We start from the raw sequence: 17716 nt of genomic DNA on the forward strand, positions 1-17716 counted from the left end.
CAAAGGAGTACACGCCGACGCGATCGGCAAAGCAAACCAGAAACCAGGTCCTCAGCGAAACGTCCAGATCCCTCGCCACCAAAACCAAAACCAAACAACACGGCGAAGCAACCAAACCGAGACAAAAGACGGCGAGCAAGCACGCGCCGCACGCACGCGGTCATATGTATGTCTTACCGGGGCAGGCAGGCAGGCGAGGAAGGAGCCGGCCGGCTAGTCCCTCCGGCCACCGGCGAAGAGAGAGGAGAACGTGCGCGTCAGCGGGGGAGGAGGCGTCTCGTCTCGTCAGCTAGCTAGCCTCGCAGGTTCCGAAGCGAGCGACGAGAGAGAGAGAGAGAGAGAGAGAGAGAGAGAGAGAGAGAGAAGTGAGGATTGGAATGGAGGCGGGGTGGGGGTATAAATACAGGCGGCCGCGGTCTGGCTAGAGAGAGAAGTGGAAAGATGGCGCGGGTTTGGACTCTGGATTTTCGGGGCGGGAGCGAGGGCGATTTCCTCCGGGTAGGCTTGGGCTCGCGCTAGCTCGGGATCGACCTAAACTCCTTTCCCTTTTTGTTGTCACGCTGCGGGTTTCTTTCCTTCTATTGTTGGCGACCCACTCCCTCGTCTCCGTTCAAATGTGCCAGCTGCCCGTCGCTCGAGCTCGATCGAATACGAAAATGTGCCAGTGCTGCGCATTTACGAGGAAAAAACCCTATGGTATATTTGGGAAATGATTATGGCAATACGAAAACGATTGCTTTTTGTTCGCGCGCTGTCGTGTGAACATCTGGACCCTCTCTTCTTCCTTGCGTCGGCTGGCTCCCCAACTACCACAACCGCCAACCTCAGAGCCGCCACTTCCTTGCATGAAATGGCCCTTCCGCGTTGCTGAGCGAGGCAACCCCCCCCCCCCCCCCCCCCCCCCCCCCCCCCCCCCTCCCCGTCCCGCGGTGGCCGGATCAGGTGTTTATCATTTTGCTAAAGATAATATCCATGGAGCCAATTTTTTTTGCCACATCCACATGGTACTCATAGCTTGAAAGCCGTGTCTGTTAACTTGAACTAAAAATTCACAAGTCATGTAGACTGAAAACTAAGGTTTGGATTTGGAACTTCATAGAGTTTCTAGATGACGATGTTAGTTGGAAGAAAACCATGACACTGATAGCGCAATGCGTTGCAACATATCAATACAAGGGCAACCACACAACATGTGGCATAGCCACTTCTATGGTATTTTACTCTTCCATGTCTTATTGTTTTGCTCCAAATGTCAATTTCACGTGGTGGAAACATTTTCCATGCGATGCCATTCTTACCAATGATGAATACACGCCAGACCGTAAGCAAGAATCATACATATATACTTTTTTAAACATCTTAGGTGTGTGTGTGTCTTGGGGGGGGGGGGTGCAGAAACTTCCCACCTGAACATTTATTACCGACAAATGTGCATAATGCAGGGGTGGAGCAATGGCCGGTATTATCAGCCCCACCCCTCACATACACACATCAAGCTGAGGCAGAGCACATGACATAAGAAGAAAAGAAGATCAAAATGAGAGGGAAGGTTGGCAACAGGAGCCACCCGAAATTCTCGACACCAACAACCTCAAGAAAACGACACCTAGAGCCTGAATAGGTAAGCAGTCAACGCCGTCAAAAGACCTACTCAACCGAGACCACATTGCAGACATCGGTATGTTGCCAACGTCGTTGAACCGCATCACAAAGCCAAGACGAAGCAACTAGTGAACTCACGAAGTAGACGAGTAGATACACCACCTCGACGACTCGGAGCCATGACCCAATAAGGATCACTAACGACTAGATTCTGTTATGCACTATGGGGCAATTGTAGAAAAGTCTCATAGTAAGTAATATATTGTGTTACACAATAATTGCAAAAATAGAAAAAAACATAGCAGTGGCGGGCATAATCTAGGGCCCACCACTGGTACCGCTTGCGTTCTAATTGGCCAATCCAATATCCCACGGATTGATAAGGTGGCTATCATCCAACCATCCACACCCAACATGCACGCACAGATTGTCACCATCAATCCCTTCTCCTATCTCCCCGTTATCCTTTCCCTTCTCCTCTCTCTCTCCCTCCCTCCCTCCCTCCCTCCCTCCCTCTCTCATGACCCTATCCGCAACAGTGGAATCAGTGCCATTTGCAATTCTCTGTCGTCTCTCCGGGGTGGTGGATCTAGCGGGCGCAACGCTCACAATGACGGATCTAGTCGGCTCGTGGCGGCGAAACCAGCAGACGTACGTGTGTGCGGCGGTGGATCCAACGTGCGTGGGGTGGACCACCACTGCTGCGCCACCGGCTGGCACATCTATTTTTTATTTTATAGAATTATACCAGTGAAGGGTAAATATTTACGCCCGCCATTGGTAGTGTATGCCATCAGTGGTCATTACTAGTGGCGGGCGCTAGGTAATATCCGCCACTGCTAGGTCTTTACCACTGGAATGCCATGTTAGTGGTGGGGGTGGCCCTAAGAGCCTAGCCCGGCACTGCTGGGCTTTTGGTGCACGCCATTGGTAGCCATTCCCGCGGAAGTGTGGCTCGGGAATAGACGAAAGCTATGCTATAGTGGTCTCCGAAGACACTGGAGTAGATGGCGGTGACCAGCTTGACGCGGTGGAGCTCCTAGTGGCAGCGGTTACCCTTGGGGACGACGCAGTTGATGGCTGGGGCTCGTCGAAGTTGGGTGTGGTGGAGGGTTTCCTTGGGTGCGAATGCATCACTGGATTGTGTGCTCTCCTAGTCGTGCAAAATGGTTAAACCGGCGGGGTGGTGCACGACGATGCCAAGATTTGAATTAGGAAGGTCATCCTTTGTTGTAACCTCACAATTTCCCTCTATTATCGCAACATGCATACTCACTATATCTTCAATGTAGTATACCGGGATTGGAACAAAAAAAAGAAAATTAAGATTAAAGACAAAATTTATAAAACACAAAATGAGGAATCAAAGGTGTATGATGGCATCGATAAAGATGAACAAATGTATTAAACATATGGCAAAGTGACAAACCTCTCTGATGTCTGAAAAGTATGCTTTCTCTAATGAAATTTCATCGGGCCTTGATACGTCCATTTTGCATCATGTTTTCCTACTGTTATTTATAATGTTTTTATGCTTTATAACACTTTATGGAGTAATTCTAATGCCTTTTCTCTCACAATATGCAAGGTTTACACAAAGAGGGAGAATACCGGCAGTTGAAATTCTGGACCTGAAAAAGCTATGTCAGAGATACCTATTCTGCACATCTCCAAATGAGCTGAAATTTTATGAAGAATTATTTTGGAATATATAATAAATATTGGAGAGAAGAACTACCAGAGGGGGGCAGCCAGGTGGCCACAAGACACCAGGGCGCTCCAGACCCTCCAGGCACGCTCTGGTGGGTAGTGGGCACCCTGGCCCACCTTCGATGCCCATCTTCTGGTATATAAGGTCTTTTGACCTAGAAAAAATAAGAAGATGAATTTTGGGACGGAGTGCCTTTATCGAGGCAGAACTAGGGCAGGAGCACTTTTGTCCTCCGGCGGAGCGATTTCGCCAAGGGAACTTCCCTCCCGGAGGGGGAAATTGAAGCCATCGTCATCACCAACAACCCTCTCATCTTTGGGAGGCCAATATTCATCAACATCTTCAACAACACCATCTCATCTCAAACCCTACTTCATCTCTCGTGTTTAATCTTTATACCGGAACCTCAGATTGGTACCTGTGGGTGACTAGTGTTGATTGCATCTTGTAGTTGATGCTATATGGTTTATTTGGTGGAAGATTATATGTTCAGATTCATTATGCTATTTAATATCCCTCTGATCTTGAGCATGGATATTATTTGTGAGTAGTTGCCCTTGTTCTTGAGGACACGGGATAAGACATGTTGCAAGTAATCATGTGAATTTGATATTTGTTTGATATTTTGATGATATGTACTCCCGCCGTCCCAAAATAAGTGTCTTAGCTTTAGTACAACTTTGAACTAACTTATTTTGAGACCGAGGGAGTATTTTGTGGTTCCCTTAGTGGTGTTATGTGAACGTCTACTACATGACACTTCACCATCTTTGGGCCTAACAGAATGCATTGTGTAGTAGTTATTAGATGATGGGTTGCTAGAGTGATAGAAGCTTAAACCCTAGTTTATGCGCTATTCCGTAAGAGACTGATTTGGATCCTTCACTACTGCAGGATGCTGCTAATGCGACACTACGATCAGAGACCCTTTGACGAAACTGTGTGCGATGCAATAATCGCAAACGTTTATGATGACGGATGCATCAAACACGGTTCAGATTTTAATTGCATGTGCGATGCAGGGCATACAGTTCAGTTCAATTATCTGTTTGCGATGAGGAGGAACAAAAAAAATAGGCAGCCAGATGAAGGTGTGTGCGATATACAACATACAGTTCACTCGGATGAACTGTTTGTGATAAGGAGTAACAACAGAAACGGGCAGCTAGATAAAGGTGTGTGCGACTGAGGGCATGCACTTCAGAAGTATTAATTGTTTGCGATTAGGCAACAAAACAAAAATGGCCAGCCAGATCAAAGTGTCTGCAATTGATGGCATACACTTCACATGGATGAACCGTTTGCCATTAGCCACAACAAACAAAAACAGTTAGACAGATCAACATGTATGCGCTAGATGGGCACCCATTCTATTTAAAAGAAGCATGCACGATGATAATAACGAGCGCGCACGGTTGTTGGAACAAGACATGTGCTGACGTTGCCTATTGCGGTGCACCCTATGGTCCAAACGCCACGTACGCGACCGAGAAAACGTGCCCATGTTATGCCTTCCGGGAATACTACCGCACTTAGAACCGTCAATAAATTTTGAGCCCGCGTCCCGTCACATTCCAAATTACTACCACACTATATTTAATTGGAAACCTATTCACACCGATCAAAACCTAAACGGTTTCCCACTTAGGAGCATATTAGTACTCGGTTATAAATACTAGTACTCCAAGATGACTGCACATTCCTCCTCAACTCCTTATCCACAAAAACAAACAAGTCATTCATCATCGTCCCCTTGCGCCTGCCATGGCCATCATGAGTTCTGGGTTGAGAGATTGTCACCAGGGAGAGGCGAGCATGGAAGCGGAAGCACGAAAGATGTCCCGCCTCGTCGCGAAAGTAGCCGACATGTCCCACCGCGTGGCCGTAGAAGCACAGAGGACCCGTCGCACCACCAAAGCAGCATGGAGGTCCCGCCGCGCCGTCGATGTAGCAATCTGGTCCGGCCGCGCCACGAAAGCAGAAGAGATGTCCCGCCGCACCGCGAATGCAACAGAGATGTCCCGCCGCGCCGCAGCGGCCTGGGAAAATGTCTCACGGGCGGCGACGACTCTTACAGGCGCATGCATGTGATCGTCCATAGCCAGATGGATCAGATCTTCGGCTGGGCGGGGGTGTAGGACGACATGAAAGCCTTGTTTGAATAGGCTGTCGGCGTCATCCGACAACTACGGGGAGGGGGGGGGGGCAATGCGAAGCTCCGGGCCGGAAGGGCGAAGCAGGCGGAGGAGACCGCTGCCTTGTTGAAGAGGACGGGCATCACCGTTAAGAAACTTATGGACGAGAATGCCATGCTCCGCATTGAGTGCGAAAGGCTGGTGAAGGAATCCGTGGATGCTGCCAAGCACCATGGTAAAGACATGAAACTGATGAAAGAGATCACCGCTGCTCGCTGCAAGAACTAGTCTCCGCGACCTGCAGTGCATCAAGAAAGTAGAGATCAGCGAGCCAGATCGTTGTATGCGTCTTCCTTCTTCTTTTTCCCTTGTGTATTTCGGGCATAGCCGCATGTGGCTTTTTTAGTTATCTTCCTAATTATGTAAGACAATTGTTATGCACTGTCATCGTCCTTATATTCATCAGTCTTGCTATAAGTCGCATTCGATGCTATATAGGTCCGTCAGATCTTACATCACACTACAAAAAAATACACTTATGTGATGATACGTGTTTGTCACAGTAGGTCACGTTTTTTGTCATGCATATACATCCACGACGATTTTATGACATAATCAAGATAGTCATACCTGTGCTATTGTAGAAGTGTTCCATGACATTACCATAATTATTATCACAGAAGTGTCCACTTCCATGATGATAAATCGCACGTCATAGAAGTGCTTTCATTAAGGGTAACCGACACGTGGCATCCACCGTAATGGGTCGTCGCTAACCTATTAGGTTCCGATTTGGATCCGATAACCCGTGAACAACCTGGACCAATGGGGATTTTCCACGTGTAAAATTCTCATTCGCCGGCAGATCCATGTGTCGGCCTGGCGTTCGGACAGTTGTCATCCAGCGAATGGACGGAACACACCTATGATACGTTGACACATGTCTCGGCCCAATAGTGGCTCATTCAGGTTAAAAGGCTGGGCCTGTCAAAATAAGCGGGCCGACCCATTAGCGGCCTACTTGAGTCAGGCCCATTCATAAGTACGACCCATACAAATTACACAGAATCGGCCCATCAAAGGACCATTATAGATTTGACAATTTCCAGCCCATCATCAGTTTCAACCCGTTAATGACCTGCTACGTCTTTGGGCCCAATTACGGCCCGAGCTTCTTTCGGCCTGTTAGCAGCCCATCGTCAGTTCCAGCCCGTTAACGGCCCGAAACGTCTTTCGGCCTTTTCCCGACCCATTCTGCAGTTGGGCCAATTCAAGCCCGTTGTGACTTTAGGCCTGTCCTCGGCCCATTCGGTAAATGGGCCAATTGCTAGCCCATTTTGTCTTTCAGCCTGTTAATGGCCTGCACAATAGTTGAGCCTTTGACATTGGGTCCATTAGGGGCCCATGTTCCGCAGGGCAAAATTTCAGCCCAACGCGACTTTCGGCCTGTCAAAAGCATAGTTTGCAAATTGGGCCTCCTCTGGCCCATAACCCTTTCGGCCTCTTACCGTCCCGTAAAGTAAAAGGGCCGAGACACAATTGACATTTATTTCGGCCTGCTAGAGGCCCGCGTGCCATTTCCATTTATACGACCCTATCGAGCTTTTGGCCTGTTAATGGCCTGCTAAGAGCCGTTGTTACAATGGGCCACATCATTTGTGATCCACTAAATATTATTTTGACCAGCCCAATTAAGACCCACTTTGACTACACATGTTTTTTCATTTATATGGTGTCCAGGAAATGTTCGGGCGTGTTGGCCCCCGTTTCAACGATATAGCATATTCAAAGAATTATCCTACTCTATACTATCACCTCTAAAAACATACACTATACAATAAAAATACTAAGGCATAGAAACGTAGAATAATCCTACACTATACAATAGAGAAATTACAGCCGAATATACCCTTTGGGCATTATAGTTTGACACCAGTGATAATAAAGCATACACAAATAGCAAATTACATACACTGAACAAATAAAGCTCATACATCATGGACACGCATCAACAGAACTTACCATTTGAACTATAATATCTTTAGAAAATAGGATTGGCCGGATTCAGATAGCACAAATTTTAGTCTACAAAATCTCCAATTCCTTCATGGTTACCTCGGTGTCTCGTTTCCTTTTTTTGACTCCGGCATCTAATACCTACAAGTGCAGTCTCAACTTGTTGATTGCATGTTGAGAATCATGTACATGTTGTCTTGCCACCTCTAGTTGATGCTCAAGAACATCAGTACATTCCAATTCCAAACCATAATCATTTGGTAACGACCATGCCGCACTGCTCGCAGATCTTTGTGTTGATGTCACTTCATCCTAAAATGTTTCTGTAAGTACACATGACTAGGGCAAAAATATAGTTACAACACTGAAGCGAGCAAGACAGACTATTTTCTACATGGCAAAATAGGACTAACAATAATGTTACACATCATAAAGCATAAGCAGGTGATATTTTAAAAATTATAAAAATGGTAGTCTATGCAGCCCGCATACAGAAATCTCTGTTAGCTCACCAGAGGAGCATGATATTGGGGCCAAATCCAAAACACAGACATGTTACAAATTTAGACATCACGTTGCGTATAAGTAAGCAAGCAGTTGGCCATTCTGTAGGTCAATTAAAGTCTTAGGGAGCATAATAAACAACAGAGGGATTCATACAAACCTACTACAGCAAGCAAAACTTTGCAATCATTAGCCTAGTATAAACTAGATATTGAGCCTCATGCAGTAATAGTTGGTTAATAGACTTCAAAGCTTTTGGCACACTTTGCCAGAGTAATTAAATTGTAAGGCCTTTAATTATGTCAACTAATAGTTATACAAGTACCCAACATCAGACATCATTGTTTGGGCATCTCATTAGGACAAATAAAGCAATTGAAAAGAGCAATTTAACTATACCTGAAAGAAACAAACAATTGAACTGTTGAGTTGGATACAATGACTTACCTTAACTGGTTGAATAGGCTTAGCGATGCTCCTCCTTCTCTTGCAAGGCTCCTTCCTAACATCTTTTACTTTGAATCCTCAATATTATCTTCATTGCACCCCCTCTGCAAGGTGACACAAACTAGTTACTCGTCTTCTTGGAAGATAAATATGCATGCTTTCCAGTCTGTGAGCAACACAAAAGGATGAGATTATAACAAAACAAGACCACATAATGAAACATGCCACATCTCTTGCACACAATGAAATGAGCATTTACTATGTGTGTACTTTGTAAAAACTAGGCATACCTTTGAACTGGATCTCCAGGTACTCTTGGAGAGCCTACTTTAGTGTACAACCAAATCTTTATGTCACCTATGACTTAGACAAGCCCCTACTACATCAGCCCCTAGTGTTTAAATCATTGACAAGCTATGTTAGAGTGTTAGGTCAAGAATAGGAAGTAATCAAAGCAAACAGTCCTAGTATGGCTGGCTGATACAAACAAGCAATTGAACAAATATGTGAACAAATCTTACATATCAAGAAAAAAGCAAAGAAGGAGGCTTAAAGACCATCACTTGACTGACCAGATTTCAGGGGCATTTAAACATCATGTGCAACGTATGAACTACCATAAACATTGCATATTACAGATTCTATAATGGAATGCACATGTATTAGGTTATGCCATGTATGATGATGCCTAAATGTACACTATAGCACGCCGGAGTGATTCATCATTGCACACACAATTGAATTGCAGGTTAAGGGTCAGTTCTATTAAGCCTTTTCAGAACTTATTGTCAAAATAAGCCATAAAAGATTTAAATAAGTCGTTTTGAGTTATGGGCTTGGGCTTAACTTATTTCGCTTTGGAGTGGGGTGTTTCGGGTAGAAGCTTCCTCCCTAGCGCGTATGCAAGGGGAGGTGGTACCGCATTCCCGATCTGCCTGTGCTTGCTCCGGATGTTGCTAGCGAAACGGTAGCCATCAGGGAAGCCCTACATTCATGTCATGCCGCGGGATCAGATCAGAGATCTTCAGAAAGATAGCAGCAGATCCGATTCATGGCAATGTGCATTGGATTCTGATCTGCTTGTGCCTGCCCTGGAGGTTAAGCCAGACGGCAAACGAGGCAATTGCTCTTGCACATGCACAGAACTATGATCTGATTCTGATAAAATAGCTCAATCTACTCTAGTAGCATTGGTGGGAACAAAATCTACTGTCAACTATGCTTCATTTTAGCCAAGTGTAGTTGCCGAGGCACAAGTGGATCCATTACTGTATACTACCCACTATGCAGTAGCAATTTCGAGTGTGTTGATAGGGATATCTACAAGAGTACTTGCTTACCTGGGATCGCGCACATTCACGAACAGTGATAATCCTGTCCTGATCAGGGTGGAAGCACATGCCGACCTCCCCATTGACTGGGGATCTGTCACTGATGTGGGGAAGTTGCCCTCCTAGTCCAGCCTCCCATACAGGCCTTCCCACTGATTGTTCCTCTTGGCTGTGTTGAGCAAGTACCTAGGGACCAAATCCACTGTTTTCCCTATGGATAGCTTCATCTGTAGTATTCACATGATAAAAATTAGCTGCTAGTACATCACATGGTTGCTTACCAAGAATGTAGAGAGCAGCAGAGAATGTGAATAAGATGGCTGAAACTGAATGCTACCTTCTCATCTGGCAGGTCATGCCAGTCATTGCCAAGGCGCTTTAGGATGTGCTTGCACCTTATGAGATTCAGCTCGTTCATCTTTCTGGATATGTGGTCACTCAGCGAAAGCGTATCGCCTCGAATCTTCTTCTGGAACCAAGAGATGGGCTCGCCTCCATACTACAACACACAAGGGAGAAAGAAAATTCAGCTTGTACTGATCAAGAGCATTGACTGACGCAAGAAATTCAGATTGTACGCACCTTTATTGTTGGGTTGCTGGCGCCATTCTCCATTGGTGGTAGATCGCCGATTGTATCCCTGACTGTTATAGAGTGGAAATGAGCTCCTCCAGCAGTGCTCCTGGCAGCAGCATAGTATTTACCTCCTGGCAGGTTTATTTTCAGCTCAGGGCTAGCGAAGACATGCATTGGTTCAAGCCAGTCAGGAAGAGTCTCCCAGGCGCGGCGGCCTAGATGAACGCCCTTTTCCTGGACTGCGCGATGCCATAGGCACCTGCCTCTAGAATGCAGAATCGAACCTAGGAACATGCAGACAAGTTGAAAACATATGGAAGTTAAGGAAGGCCATAGCACAAGTAGAGAAGAGCAAGCGTCAAGGACCTGGTACCCCACCTCTTGGAGCGATGCTAGTGTCAGTCTGAAGGTCTGGCCCATCTTAAATGAAACAAAGTTCCTGACGTTTTCCAAAAGGAAGAACCTTGGCCGGAAATACTCTGCGAAGGACAGGAATGCCAGAATCATCTCGCACTGAACCTTGCTCCATGGGCTCTGCTTGAATCTGTTCATCCAGGAGAACCCCTGAGAAAAGATGCACAAAGAGCGTCAAGCAACAACGCAGAGGATTGACAAAACATGGAGCATTCATTTGGTGTATAGGTGAGGCATCTGACCTGACATGGAGGACCACCATTGATGAATTCTACTTCACCGGGAAAAGGGAGATTCTTAACCTTCTCATCTGGAAGTTTTGCTGCTCTCGCAGAAGCCTCGGAAGTGGAGAGGCAGTCATCAACATCGCCACACTTATCCATTATCACCCTGAATATGAGAATAGTCAGAAATAAGTAATGGGTTTAGTGCATCCAAAGGGGGAAATGGGTTTTGCATACTTCAGAATTACATTGCAGTTCTCCACAAACACTGCTGCTTCAGGATGATTTTGAAGAAATGCTTGCCCAGCAGGTTCTTCATATTTGATCGCCTATTCTGTACGTGATGCGCATGTACAGTTGAATGGTCAGAAGATATGTGGTGGCCAAGGTGCTCTGTCTACGAATATGCACACACATCTTACGAAGAACATGCAAATGGAAATCACATTACCAGCTAGGTGCAGCCCTTCAGACAAACCTCCACAGCCAGCAAAAATATCAAGGGTTGCAAGACAGTTCTCTGGTGTTTCATCCTTGTGTTTATCCGAACCGGCTTGCTCATCGTCACAAATCTGCTTCCCTTTATTCTTTGTCAAAGCAGGCTCCTTCCTTGCCAGGGTGAGCTTAACATTGGTCGGTAGCTGGTTCTTAGGCAAGGCAAACTCAATGAACTATATGAAAAAGTTTGTCAACAAGATGAGATGAACACAAAATTAAATTTGGCAATATCATTCTGACCTGCTTGAGAGCTCCAGTGCGAGGATCATGTAAATGTTCACAGTAAAAGGCGTGCTCAACTACTACTGGAAGATTTGAATTTGGAAGGTCATCCTTTGCTGTAACCTCACATTTTCCCTCTATCATCCCGACATGCACACTAACTATATCTTCATTGTAGTACACACCTGGATCAAACAACAAAGAAAACTAGATAAAAGTCCAAGTGTAAAAACCATAAAGTTAGGTGGAATCACAGGCACATTATGATGGTAATGATGCACATAAAAATGTGGTAAACATAAGGCAGAGTGCCAAACCTCTCTGATATCTGAAGTGTAAGCTTTATCTGGTGAAATATCATCAGGCCTGTATATCCTTCTTACACCAACTTTTGTTGATTTCAGATTAGCGTTATGAGACCTTGAAGTACCATTGACACTCGGCAAACAACATACCACATAGGGCTTCAGGCCCACATTTCTTCCAGCCCGTAGGTCCCACGGCCTTCGACTCGAGGGAAAAACTCGGGCCTGATATGTTGGAAATATGCCCTAGAGGCAATAATAAAAGCATTATTATTATATTTCCTTATTCATGATAATTGTCTTTATTCATGCTATAATTGTGTTATCCGGAAATCGTAATACATGTGTGAATAACAGACACCAACATGTCCCTAGTAAGCCTCTAGTTGACTAGCTCGTTGATCAACAGATAGTCATGGTTTCCTGACTATGGACATTGGATGTCATTGATGACGAGATCACATCATTAGGAGAATGATGTGATGGACAAGACCCAATCCTAAACATAGCACAAGATCGTATAGTTCGTTTGCTAGAGTTTTCCAATGTCAAGTATCTTTTCCTTAGACCATGAGATCGTGTAACTCCCGGATACCGTAGGAGTGCTTTGGGTATACCAAACGTCACAACGTAACTGGGTGACTATAAAGGTAGACTACGGGTATCTCCGAAAGTGTCTGTTGGGTTGACATGGATCAAGACTGGGATTTGTCACTCCGTATGACGGAGAGGTATCACTGGGCCCACTCGGTAATGCATCATCATAATGAGCTCAAAGTGACCAAGTGTCTGGTCACGGGATCATGCATTACGGTACGAGTAAAGTGACTTGCCGGTAACGAGATCGAACGAGGTATTGGGATACCAACGATCGAATCTCGGGCAAGTAACATATCGATTGACAAAGGGAATTGCGTACGGGGTTGATTGAATCCTCGACATTGTGGTTCATCCGATGAGATCATCGTGGAGCATGTGGGAGCCAACATGGGTATCCAGATCCCGCTGTTGGTTATTGACCGGAGAGTCGTCTCGGTCATGTCTGCTTGTCTCCCGAACCCGTAGGGTCTACACACTTAAGGTTCGGTGACGCTAGGGTTGTGAAGATATGAATATGCAGTAACCCGAATGTTGTTCGGAGTCCTGGATGAGATCCCGAACGTCACGAGGAGTTCCGGAATGGTCCGGAGGTAAGAATTATATATAGGAAGTGCTGTTTCGGCCATCGGGACAAGTTTCGGGGTCACCGGTATTGTACCGGGACCACCGAAAGGGTCCCGGGGGTCCACCGGGTGGGGCCACCTATCCCGGAGGGCCCCATGGGCTGAAGTGGGAGGGAACCCAGCCCATAGTGGGCTGGGGCGCCACCCCCCTAGGGCCCATGCGGCTAGGGTTGAGGGGAAACCCTAAGGGGGGCGCCCCCTTGCTTGGGGGGCAAGCCCCCCACCCTAGGCCGCCGCCCCCCTAGTAGATTCCATCTACTAGGGCCGGCGCCCCCCTAGAACCCCTATATATAGTGGGGGAGAGGAGGGACTTCATACCCCAGCCCCTGGCGCCTCCCTCTCTCCCCGTTACGTCTCTCCCTCGTAGTATAGGCAAAGCCCTGCTACTGTGACGCCCTGCATCCACCACCACGCCGTCGTGCTGCTGGATCTTCGTCAACCTCTCCTTTCCCCTTGCTGGATCAAGAAGGAGGAGACGTCTCCCGTCTCGTACGTGTGTTGAACGCGGAGGTGCCGTCCGTTCGGCGCTTGGTCATCGGTGATTTGGATCACGTCGTGTTCGACTACATCATCACCGTTCTTTGAACGATTTGGATCACGTCGTGTTCGACTACATCATCACCGTTCTTTGAACGCTTCCGTGCGCGATCTACAAAGGTATGTAGATGCATCCGATGACTCGTTGCTAGATGAACTCCTAGATGGATCTTGGTGAAACGAGTAGGAAAATTTTTGTTTTCTGCAACGTTCCCCAACAATGGCATCATGAGCTAGGTCTATGCGTAGTTCTTCTTGCGCGAGTAGAACACAATTTGTTGTGGGCGTAGATTTGTCAACTTTCTTGCCGTTACTAGTCTTTTCTTGCTTCAGCGGCATTGTGGGATGAAGCGGCCCGGACCAACCTTACACGTACGCTTACGTGAGACCGGTTCCACCGACTAACATGCACTAGTTGCATAAGGTGGCTGGCGGGTGTCTGTCTCTCCCACTTTAGTTGGAGCGGATTCGATGAACAGGGTCCTTATGAAGGGTAAATAGAAGTTGACAAATCACGTTGTGGCTTTAACGTAGGTAAGAAGACGTTCTTGCTAGAACCCTAATTCAGCCACGTAAAACTTGCAACAACAATTAGAGGACGTCTAACTTGTTTTTGCAGCAAGTGGTTTGTGATATGATATGGCCAAAGTTGTGATGAATGATGAATGATCTATATGTGATGTATGAGATGTTCATGCTATTGTAATAGGAATCACGACTTGCATGTCGATGAGTATGACAACCGGCAGGAGCCATAGGAGTTGTCTTTATTCTTTTATATGACCTGCGTGTCATTGAGAAACGCCATGTAAATTACTTTACTTTATTGCTAAACGTGTTAGCCATAGTAGTAGAAGTAATAGTTGGCGAGCAACTTCATGGAGACACGATGATGGAGATCATGATGATGGAGATCATGGTGTCAAGCCGGTGACAAGATGATCATGGAGCCCCAAGATGGAGATCAAAGGAGCTATGTGATATTGGCCATATCATGTCACGTTTATTATTTGATTGCATGTGATGTTTATCATGTTTTGCATCTTGTTTACTTAGAACGACGGTAGTAAATAAGATGATCCCTCATAATAATTTCAAGAAGTGTTCCCCCTAACTGTGCACCGTTGCGACAGTTCGCTGTTTCAAAACACCACGTGATGATCGGGTGTTTTATTCAGACGTTCACATACAACGGGTGTAAGACAGATTTACACATGCAAACACTTAGGTTGACTTGACGAGCCTAGCATGTACAGACATGGCCTCGGAACACAGAAGACCGAAAGGTCGAGCATGAGTCGTATAGAAGATACGATCAACATGAAGATGTTCACCGACGTTGACTAGTCCGTCTCACGTGATGATCGGACACGGTCTAGTTAACTCGGATCATGTAATACTTAGATGACTAGAGGGATGTCTAATCTAAGTGGGAGTTCATTAATAATTTGATTAGATGAACTTAATTATCATGAACTTAGTCTAAAATCTTTGCAATATGTCTTGTAGATCAAATGGCCAACGTAGTCCTCAACTTCAACGCGTTCCTAGAGAAAACCAAGCTAAAAGACGATGGCAGCAACTATACGGACTGGTCCGAAACCTGAGGATCATCCTCATAGCTGCCAAGAAAGATCATGTCCTACAAGCACCGCTAGGTGAAGCTCCCGTCCCACAGAACCAAGACGTTATGAACGCTTGGCAGACACGTGTTGACGACTACTCCCTCGTTCAGTGCGGCATGCTTTACAGCTTAGAGCCGGGGCTCCAAAAACGTTTTGAGAGACATGGAGCATACGAGATGTTCGAAGAGCTGAAAATGGTTTTTCAAGCTCATGCCCGGATTGAGAGATATGAAGTCTCCGATAAGTTCTTCAGCTGTAAGATGGAGGAAAATAGTTCTGTCAGTGAGCACATACTCACTATGTCTGGGTTACATAACCGCTTGTCTCAGCTGGGAGTTAATCTCCCGGATGATGCGGTCATTGACAGAATCCTCCAGTCGCTTCCACCAAGCTACAAGAGCTTCATGATGAACTTCAACATGCAGGGGATGCAAAAGACCATTCCTGAGTTGTTCTCAATGCTGAAATCAGCGGAGGTAGAAGTCAAGAAGGAACATCAAGTGTTGATGGTCAATAAAACCACTAAGTTCAAGAAAGGCAAGGGTAAAAAGAACTTCAAGAAGGACGGCAAGGAGGTTGCCGCGCCCGGCAAGCAAGCTGCCGGGAAGAAGCCAAAGAATGGACCCAAGCCCGAGACTGAGTGCTTTTATTGCAAGGGAAGCGGTCACTGGAAGCGGAACTGCCCTAAATACTTAGCAGACAAGAAGGCCGGCAAAACAAAAGGTATATGTGATATACATGTAATTGATGTGTACCTTACTAGTGTCCGTAGTAGCTCCTGGGTATTTGATACCGGTGCAGTTGCTCACATTTGTAACTCAAAGCAGGGGCTGCGGAATAAGCGGAAACTGGCAAAGGACGAGGTGACGATGCGCGTCGGGAATGGTTCCAAGGTCAATGTGATCGCCGTCGGCACGCTGCCTCTATATCTACCTTCGGGATTAGTTTTAAACCTTAATAATTGTTATTTAGTGCCAGCTTTGAGCATGAACATTGTATCGGGATCTCATTTAATTCGAGATGGCTACTCATTTAAATCCGAGAATAATGGTTGTTCTATTTATATGAGAGATTATGTTTTATGGTCATGCTCCTATGGTGAATGGTTTATTCTTTATGAATCTCGAACGTGATACTACACATGTTCATAATGTGAGTACCAAAAGATGTAAGATTGATAATAATAGTCCCACATACTTGTGGCACTACCGCGTTGGTCACATAGGTGTCAAACGCATGAAGAAGCTCCATGCAGATGGACTTTTAGAGTCTCTTGATTATGAATCATTTGACACGTGCGAACCATGCCTCCTGGGTAAGATGACCAAGACTCCGTTCTCAGGAACAATGGAGCGAGCAACCGACTTATTGGAAATCATACATACTGATGTGTGCGGTCCAATGAGTGTTGAGGCTCGCGGTGGCTATCGTTATGTTCTCACGCTCACTGATGGTTTAAGTAGATATGGGTATATCTACTTAATGAAACACAAGTCTGAAACCTTTGAAAAGTTCAAGGAATTTCAGAGTGAGGTTGAAAATCAACGTGACAGGAAAATCAAGTTTCTACGATCAGATCGTGGAGGAGAATACTTGAGTCACGAGTTTGGCACACACTTAAGAAAATGTGGAATAGTTTCACAACTCACGCCGCCTGGAACACCTCAGCGTAACGGTGTGTCCGAACATCGTAATCGCACTCTATTAGATATGGTGCGATCTATGATGTCTCTTACCGATTTACCTCTATCTTTTTGGGGCTATGCTTTAGAGACTGCCGCATTCACTTTAAATAGGGCTCCGTCGAAATCCGTTGAGACGACACCGTATGAATTATGGTTTGGGAAGAAACCTAAGCTGTCGTTTCTAAAAGTTTGGGGATGCGATGCTTATGTCAAGAAACTTCAACCTGAAAAGCTCGAACCCAAGTCGGAAAAATGCGTCTTCATAGGATACCCAAAAGAAACTATTGGGTACACCTTCTACCTCAGATCCGAAGGCAAGATCTTTGTTGCCAAGAATGGGTCCTTTCTAGAGAAAGAGTTTCTCTCGAAAGAAGTAAGTGGGAGGAAAGTAGAGCTTGATGAAGTATTACCTCTTGAACCGGAAAATGGCGCAACTCAAGAAAATGTTCCTGAGGTGCCTGCACCGACTAGAGAGGAAGTTGATGATAATGATCAAGATACTTCTGATCAAGCTCCTACTGAAATTCGAAGGTCCACAAGGACACGTTCCGCACCAAAGTGGTACGGCAACCCTGTCTTGGAAATCATGTTGTTAGACAACGGTGAACCTTCGAACTATGAAGAAGCGATGGCGGGCCCGGATTCCGACAAATGGCTAGAA

The 17716-nt window shown here is 45.9% G+C and overlaps 1 pseudogene; it reads right to left on the reverse strand.

Moving 5' to 3' along the window:
* Window positions 1-8357: 8357 nt before the first annotated feature.
* LOC125507451 overlaps window positions 8358-17716 on the reverse strand; it is a 44744-nt pseudogene continuing 35385 nt past the window's right edge.

This window comes from Triticum urartu, chromosome 5 (genome assembly GCF_003073215.2).
Source record: "Triticum urartu cultivar G1812 chromosome 5, Tu2.1, whole genome shotgun sequence".
In the NCBI taxonomy this organism is placed as follows: domain Eukaryota; kingdom Viridiplantae; phylum Streptophyta; class Magnoliopsida; order Poales; family Poaceae; genus Triticum; species Triticum urartu.